The sequence below is a fragment of the Lucilia cuprina genome, chromosome 2 (genome assembly GCF_022045245.1).
Source record: "Lucilia cuprina isolate Lc7/37 chromosome 2, ASM2204524v1, whole genome shotgun sequence".
NCBI classification, from domain to species: domain Eukaryota; kingdom Metazoa; phylum Arthropoda; class Insecta; order Diptera; family Calliphoridae; genus Lucilia; species Lucilia cuprina.
Genome location: NC_060950.1, coordinates 54,510,511 through 54,519,856, shown reverse-complemented (window position 1 = coordinate 54,519,856; position 9,346 = coordinate 54,510,511).

Sequence of the window (9,346 nt, the reverse complement as noted above, 5' to 3'; positions counted from 1 at the left end):
TATTCTATCCTGTAACTTAATGTTTTTGACAGACGTGTTCTTGATTCTAGAATTTTATATCTTCAAAAAGTACCAATTCAAGGTTTGTCGGCATAATGGATTCCTAAACCCGATCGGAATTTCTTACCGGTTGAGTATTGGGACGCCGGTGTATGCAAGTGAATTGTTAGATTAGTATTCAATGGTTGTATGTCATCCCGTAGAGTGATATCAGCAAAGTGCCACCTGAGTTCTTCAGTGATGGATTAAGGGGCGCGTGGTAGACCGTTCTCGAGTCTACCCAGTGGATGAAAAAGAACACCGTGAAATAAAGCCGTCAAGGCAGGTATTTAAACATATTAACTTAACATATTACATAAGCATAAATGACATTGATGTCCCGCTCTTATAACGTCCCAAATATGATTAAAAACGGGACTTCTTTAATTCATAAACAAGTAAGGGTCTTTTTATAAAGATTTTTAGATAGATTTTGACTCGTATGAAACTTATATAGATTTTCATCTATATACTAGTATTTTTAGGCCAGTAATGAGCGCTAAAGTTTTTTCTGAAGGGGCCTTATATGGGGGTAGGTTCAATAATGGACCGATCCTCATAAAATTTTGCATAGTGATTTTGGATCATATCGAATTTCATCGCTATATTCGTATTTTTGAACAAGTTATGACTGTTAAAGCTGCTTTTCGAGTGGCCACTTGTATGGCGGCTATCCGAACACGTGGACCGATATTTCATTTTCAATACCAAACAAACCCTTTAGCTCTTTCCATTCGGACTCTAACGTGCTTTCAACAGACAGACGAACGGACGGACAGACATGGCTAGATCGTCTTAGAATTTAATGAGGATCCAGAATATATATACTTTTGTGGCACTATGACCAATATTTCGTTATGTTACAAACGGAATGACAAAATCAATATACATCTCATCTTTTTTGATGGTGAGTATAACAAGATATGATGGATACATTTTGAATCCAAATTCAGAGCAGCACATTATCTTAGAAAAGTATTCTTTGAACTCTGGATTAAAAATTTAGTGGCTTGTGCAATTAAAACTTACAACATTGTATTACTGGCAGTTCTGGCTTTCTTTAGAAACTGACATCTTTATGATTAAAAATGCAAATCTCTCAATTGTTCCGACTACAACATATTGATGCCTATATGTATGTGCCTTCTAAAACTTGTCAAGCCAAAAAAACTCACATAATCTTTTAATTAACAATTATTCAAATGTTTTACATCTGCAATAAGAAATAAGAAAGAAAGAAATATCAATTGAATTTTATGCTAAAATGATTCATAAACATTTCTCTTTTGGAAATACCAACTTAGAAGATTGTCTGTATAGAAAGTAAACAAAAACATACAAAAACACAATGTCTGCCACACTCTCTGCTTTGAAGACGACTCAAAACCAGCCAACCAATAAACAAATAGGCGGACAATCATTTAACAATTAAATTTTAATTGAATCGGTTCACGCGTTGACCTTTTTTAGAAAAACATTATAAAATTAAATAAAAAAGAAATCGTCGTCATCTTAGAAGAATATTTAAAAGTTTGAATGAGTGTATGATGATGATGATAATGGGTGACTTAAGTGAGCTTTGCTTCCGATGCGGGATGTTGATTTAATGTAGTGATAATTAATAAATTGATTATAGCTGGAGTGGCTAACCTTTGGTATCAATTACGATGTTATATACCAAATCTTATATAAGAAGAAATACATCTTTAGAAACTCGGTAGTGTTTCTGAGAGGATTACTCGTTAGTACTAAACTCTGTCGTTCGTTAGAAACAGGGTTCTACGGATTAACAATTTTCACATTTAGAGCGGGTTACTTACTCCTCAGTTAAACTAAGTTTAACTTGCGGACATTAACCGATTATTATGTTTTTCAGTTATGAATCTAGGATCAGTTAACTTAGTTAGTATTGCCAACTTTTCAGTCAAAAACATAAACAACATAAACAGCTGTTCTTTGCAAATATCACCTATGTATAATGTAAAATTTTAGAAAAAATATAAATATTTAAAACAGTAAAAATATCGATAAAAGATATCAGAAAGTTACTATTTACTTAAAATATTAAGTTTATCTTCTTTAGAAGGCATTATTTTCTTGTTTTTGTTTATTGAGTGTTCTCCCTTATAACTTAGGTTTAATGGGCCAATTACACTCAGAATGAAGATTATCTTTATCAGAAAAACCCGCCCTTACTGTGAAAATACAGGTTTCAGTCTTCATCAAGGTAAAGGTTGAAGTGATAACTACTCGTTGAATGGACAATGCGTTTTATGCTTTTAAACCTTTTTCGCTTTATAAACATAGTAATTTTGATCATATTTTTACGTTTTTATAGGCTTATATTGCTTTAAAGATCAAATTCTCCAAGCAGGGAAACTGCCAAATTTAATTAACTTTTGAGTTTTTAACGGTACCCTCCAGTAGAGTTGAAAAGTTTTAATGGTCTCTACCAGGGTAAAAACGCTTCTAGTATTAAATGGTCTTCGCCAGGGTATAAAATGCTGCGGTTCTATGGTCTCCACCAGGCTATAAACAGTTTCAGTATATTATGGTCTTCAATGGTACGCACCAGTAAAGTTGAAGAATCTACTAGGGTACAAAAAGCTCCTAGTATTAAATGGTCTCCACTAGGCTATAAACAGTTTCATATATTATGGTCTCCACTAGTCAAAACATAACCTCACTTCGAGGTAAAACTACAGCACGAGGCTAATATAGATAATGTATAACTGCACAGTTATACTGAATGATGCATCACACGAGTGATGCGAGTGAGACGAAACTCCGTCGAAAGCCAGACAACAAACACAAGCCTGACCATCCGTAAAAAAATAATGGAGATGACGCGAGAGTTGTTCTCCAATTCAGATCCGAAAGTTGAAGAGTTTTAATGATCTCTACCAGGGTAAAAACGCTCCTAGTATAATGGTCTTAACCAAGGTATAAAATGTTAAGAAACAGTTTTAGTATATTATGGTCTCAATCAGTCAAAACATAACCTCACTTCCAGGTAAAACGACAGCACGAGGCTAATATAGACAATGTATAAATGCACAGTTACACGAGTGATGCGAGTAAGACGAAACTCCGTCGAAAGCCAGATCATCCGTAAAAATTAATGGCGATGACGCGAGAGTTGTTATCCAATTCAGATCCCAATTGCGAATGTAATTTTAATTTATTGTTGTTCTACAGAAAACAAAATACAACTCCGATCTTCTGTTAAAAACGGCTTTACACGATCACACATGTAATATGATCTGTCAAAATTTTGTGTAGAAGATTACGAATGGGATCGTCTTCACTTTTTGAAATTATTAAAAAAAAAACAAGCGTATTAGATCAGGGATGTATTTTTATGTAAACACATACAAAAAAAGTGAAACAGCTGTTTCCATCTTACTGTTTTATTGTTTTATACCAATTGTGTAAACATAAAAAATATAAATCATAAATATCAACCATCTCTTGCTATCATATAAAAAATGAAAAGCTTCCCTGTGTGAATCGACAGTTACTAACCACAGTTTGGAACTTGTTGACACTATTTGTGTACTTCCAACCACAGAGTATACAGGGTTGTCACTTTTGACATTTACAAAAGTCTAAAATCAGCTTTTCTGCGGCTTTTGTAAACAAATGTGGGAAGAGGAATATAAAATGCAGCTGCAAATATTGGTGTAAAATGTTGTGCGAAAAAGAAGGAAATAGTTTTTTGCTCGTGACGCCTCTGTAAACTATGAGCTTCTTAGACCTGGTTCACACTGGAAAAGTTTTGATTTTTATGTGTGAGAGAAAGAGAAAGATATATCCACCATCTCTTTCTCTGACACACAAAATCAAAAGTTTCTCAACAAAAGTTTTCCAGTGTGGACCGGCACATAATATTCATACTTGTCGGTTTGATTTTTCAGAAGGATATTTTAAAAACTTCATTTTCGTTCCAAAATTGATTTTTGGCCCCCACCCAGTAAAAACACCCATGAGCAACTCAGACTTATGGATTTAATTTTTAATAACAAATTGAATACAAGAGAGTGTGAGTTAATTATTGAACATTTAAATAACATGAGGTTACAATCGTTGAAATTTGTGATAAATTTATGAATGAATAATGGAAAAAATAAGAAAACGGAATGAATAAATTAAGACACAAGTTCAAAATACAATACATACAATTGGATTGGAAGTAATGATGCTTTTGTTTTTCCTTTTTTTTTTGTTTATAAAAAATACACATTAATTATTTGTTCATTTACGCTGTTTTTCTTTTGCACTTTTTACAAATTGTAAAGGTTAAAGTATAGATTTTAATAAAATTTTAATGCGTACTTTAGAAAAATTAAGAAGAATATTTAAAACATTTTTTTATTTATTTTGTTTTATAAATTTGTATTATTTTAAGGCAAACGGTCGACTTTGGTAAATTCAAAATTTAGGAAAACATTTTTATCTAATTTTTCACAAAATTCTGTGGCCAAATTTCAAGAATTATTGGAGCTGAGAGGTTTTGGATGATTGTGACTAGTGAGTTGCTCCTTAAAGTTGGTCACCTTGATTATCACATATTAAAAAGTCGATGTACCTTCCGAATATGCTAAAATTTTAAATGTAAATACTCCCCGACAAATACGCTCTTAATTTTTTCTGTTTTAATCCCAAACATTCACTGTTGTCTCTATGAAAAGTAAATCGCGTTCAAGGTTGCAACATGGAAAAAGGGACATATTTTCCAAAAAAAAAAACCCTGTTTTAAATAGAAAACCATTTTTGAAGACGATCTAGTCATGTCAACTAGACAGAAGCTAATAAACTATACACAGTTTGTCCCTTTTGTTAAGGTTTAATACCTTTAATTAAGCAATAGTGGTCCAATATTTCACCAGGCCCGCCAAGATACAGTTTAATGAGTCGTAATTAAGTTAAATCGTAACTAAGTAAATTAGACATTTTAAAAGTTACTTTTATGCAGCTAGAAATTATACTGTGATGTATGACGGACATTGGATCATAATTGAACCACCCCCTTAAAAGGTCCCCTGTTAAAAAAAATTTTAATTCACACAACTGACGTAATAGCAGTGTATTGACTGAAATTAAAAACAAAAAATCGTATTGCAACTTTTATTAAAATCGATCTATAATTGACCCTAATCAACAGGTCACCTTCCAAAAACTACTATTAAGGGCGGGTTTCTTACTCCTCAGTTAAACTAGGCTTAACTTGCTGTTAGATTAAACTCGGAATCAATCTAGGCGGGCTATAACCGATGATTGTGTTTTTCAGTTTTAGATTTAAACTCAGTTAACTTTGTTAGTATTGCCAACTTTTCACTCAAAAACGTAAACAATGAACAGCTGTTTTTTGCAAACAATATTTTTGTAAAATGAAAAATTTTTGAAAAATGTTAAATAAACATTTAAAACAATAATAAGTAAACCAAAACAAATCAGAAAATTGCAATTTACTTAAAATATTAAGTTTTTTTCTTCCGAAATCATTGTTTTATTGTTTTTGTTAGTTGTGTTTTCTCACTTATAACTTAAGTTTAATTGGCCAATTACACTCAGTTAAACTAAGATAATAAGTAACTTTACTGATAACTGAAAACACGAAACATATATTAAACCAGGTTTAACCAAAGAATGAAGATTATCTTTATCAGAAAAACTCGCCCTAAATATATTAATTTCCAAAAAAAAATTAGTTATTTTAAAAGATTTATAAATCTTTTTAATTCTATAGAGCTCGGTCCATATGTAATTGCACATAATTTAATGTTTGTTATATAAGATTCGACATAAATATTAGAATATTTTCAATGGGCTAGGGTCAAATGAGTCCCGAGGGGTTATACTTAAAGAGAATCTTATAAATATTGTTAGATTTGGATATACGTTTTTCATTAAAGTAATTTATGTTTGTAAGTTAATTATTGACCTTCAAGTCAATCTGAATAGGACTTTGTATGTGGGCATGAGTCAAATGAGTCCTAATCATTCAGAGACTCGGCAGTAATATTAAGACTATTAAGGCCATTTTCAATAGTGTCCGTGTTTAAAATTGGCACGTAGTTTCATTATCTTGAAAATTGTATCCTGTAGCGTGTGCACCAGGTTTATATGAACACACAAACGGAGTCAGAAAGTGATTCTGATTCGATTGATTGACTTTAATGTGGGTGCAGCACCAATATTTTTGGGTGTTACAAACATCAGTACAAAGGCATAATATCCTACCCATTATATTGGTGTAGGGTATAATAAATTTACTTTATTTAAGTAGTAATTCAGGTCTGTGTTGGAGAACAATTCTCCATCAGGCTTGTGTCTGTTGCCAAGCGTACGACATAATTGCATCCATAACTCCGTATATATGTTTCTAAATTGTGTGTTGTTTGCATTAGGTACATTCTTTCGTTTAACATACATAGTTTGAGGTTATGTTTGATTAAATTGATAAAGACCAAATATTACTTTTGATTAATTTATTGTTCGGGGCTCCGACTTCTTAATAAAAGATATATGTAAGTCGATTGGGGAGAGCTCTCTCCGAACCTATAAGGCCTTTTGAAATGATGAATGAAATGGTGGGTAGAATCATAAAGATCAAAAAGGGTGTCCCTAATGAGAGCAAGACTAGAAATTATCTCAAAATGAGTAAATCAGAGTTTAGTATGATGGAACGTATTATGAGTGGACACACAGGATTACGACTATAGTTATACAAAATTGGACTTGCGAATTCATACGAATGTAGAACGTACGAGCACAGCTACACAAAATTGTACAATCGGATTAAAACGAATGTAGAGCATGCGGAGAGGAAAGTGAAACTCTGGAGCACATTCTTCGCTAGTGACAGGCATTTGTGGAAATTAGATCCAAGTATCTTGGGAGTGAAATAATATTCCTCACTAACACGGATTGGAAAATTCTTAGGATTAACGTCAATGAAAAGTAGCGCACAACAGCCCCCATAGTGGTCCAGTTTTATTTTTTCGCATTTGATGAAGTATACATCCTCCTGTCAACATAACCTAAATGTCAAATAATTTATCAATGTCAAAGTAACGTGTGACTTTCAAAAGTGGACCAAAATGTACGACAAAATTTAAATAATTTACAAGTGAATTTATTCATGCTCAGCCTTGTTGATTTCCAAAACGTTTAGGTTAGGTTGGAAAGTGGTCATACATCGTAAAAAACGGCGTATATCCACTCGGAGACCATAAGGTCCATTGTGATTCCCTTCAAAAAGTGAAGATTCAAAACAGAGAAGACAAAAACGCTACAACAACACAAGAGAGAAAGAAAATAGGTAAAGAGGATATGTGGATAGATAATAACAAAACAGACACATAAAATCCATGCCCTCCTATAAAACCCAGTCAAAAAAGTGACTAATTCCCTTGACAAAACCTAGTAGGTTGCGAGGGTTAAGTCCCACAATTTCCCCCAGTTCGCCGTAGAACCTATTCCCTAGCCATTTCAGCCTGAGGTTTTGTATCCTAGGACATTGGCAGATAATATGTCTCTACCTCCTCCTCATCTTCGCAAAAACTGCTATAGTCCGGTATACTACTGTCCCACTTACTGACAAGGGTTCTAACTGAGCAGTGTCCAGTTAGACCCCCTATCAGAACCCTTTGACTGCGTCTTTCCAGTCCTATAAGTATTTTGGTAACACCCATATCAAGTTTTGGCCACAGGGCCATTGATATCTTGCAATCCAATCTACTATTCCAGGAGTGGTTAATGATATTGCGCATTCTTTCGAATATCATCCTATTACAGTGACAAATGGATGGTTTTACCAACCCTTCCCTGTCATCTATATTAAGGTTCGAACCATAGCTACTTCGTCCGCAACCTCATTGCCCTGCACATTACAGTGCCCTGACACCTAACACAATCTAATGACAAATAGTCTCATAATGTCCCTAAGGGCATTTCTACAATCCACAACTAGGCGCAAATGTACCGTGTGAAAAACCAATGCTCTAAGAGGAAAACGATTAAAAAAATAAAGTTTTTATGCCTCATTACTGACGAATTTTCCCTAGTTTAATTGAGGGCGGGTTTTACTTAATTCTTTGGTTAAACCGGGTTTAATAGATGTTTCGTGTTTTTCAGTTATCAGTAAAGTTACTCATTATCTTAGTTTAACTGAGTGTAATTGGCCAATTAAACTCAAGTTATAAGTGAGAAAACATAATTAACAAAATCAATAAAACAATGATTTCGAAAGAACAAAAACTTAATATTTTAAGTAAATTGCAATTTTATGATTTGTTTTATTTATTTTTGTTTTAAATGTTTATTTAACATTTTTCCAAAATTTTCCATTTTTTCGGGTTTTATGGCGGTACATCAAGCACTCATATTGCCAGGTTATCACACGTTTGTCCAGAGAAAACCCCACCAAACGACCTATACCTTCATATAGGAAGTTGGAGCATCCGGACTTAATTTCATCAAAAGTATTAATGGTCTCCACCAGAAAAAAGTTTTAGAGTTTTAATGTTCTCCACCAGTAAATATTTGAGTTTAAATGGTCTCCACCAGATTATATCGTGAGTATTTTATGGTCTCCACCAGTTAAAAACATAACCTCACTCTGAGGTAAAACGAAAGCACGCGTTTAATGAAGAAGTAGTGCATTAAATTAGTGCGGGGTGAGAAGTAATTCTGTCGAAAGCCCAGCAACAAGCACAAGCCTGACCGTCCTTAAGAAATTAAAACGATGACGCGAGAGTTGTTCCCCAACTCAGACCTGAATTACAACTGCGAAATTTTCCATTTTAAAAAGGTTTTGTTTGCAAAAAACAGCTGTTCATTGTTTATGTTTTTGAGTGAAAAGTTGGCAATACTAACAAAATTAACTGAACTTAAATCTAAAACTGAAAAACACAATCATCGTTTAAAGTCCGCCTAAATTTGTTCCGAGTTTATTCAAACAGCAAGTTAAGCCTAGTTTAACTGAGGAGTAAGTAACTGAACATAAATCCATAACTGAAAAACACAATCATCGGTTAAAGTCCGATATATTAAACCAGGTTTAGCCCAAGACTGAAGATTATCTTTATCAGAAAAACTCGCCCTTAGACTAACACAACAAACACTCTATTGCCAATTTACATTTACAAAAGCAGTTTGTATAAAAGAATTTTACTTTTATTAATTTCATGTTAAAACTTTAAACTAAAAAAAATAGTTCTCAGAATTAGTTTAAAGTAGATATAAAGATAATTTTTATATGTGTTAAGTATTTTAAACCTTTAAATTCTATTTTGTTTTTTTG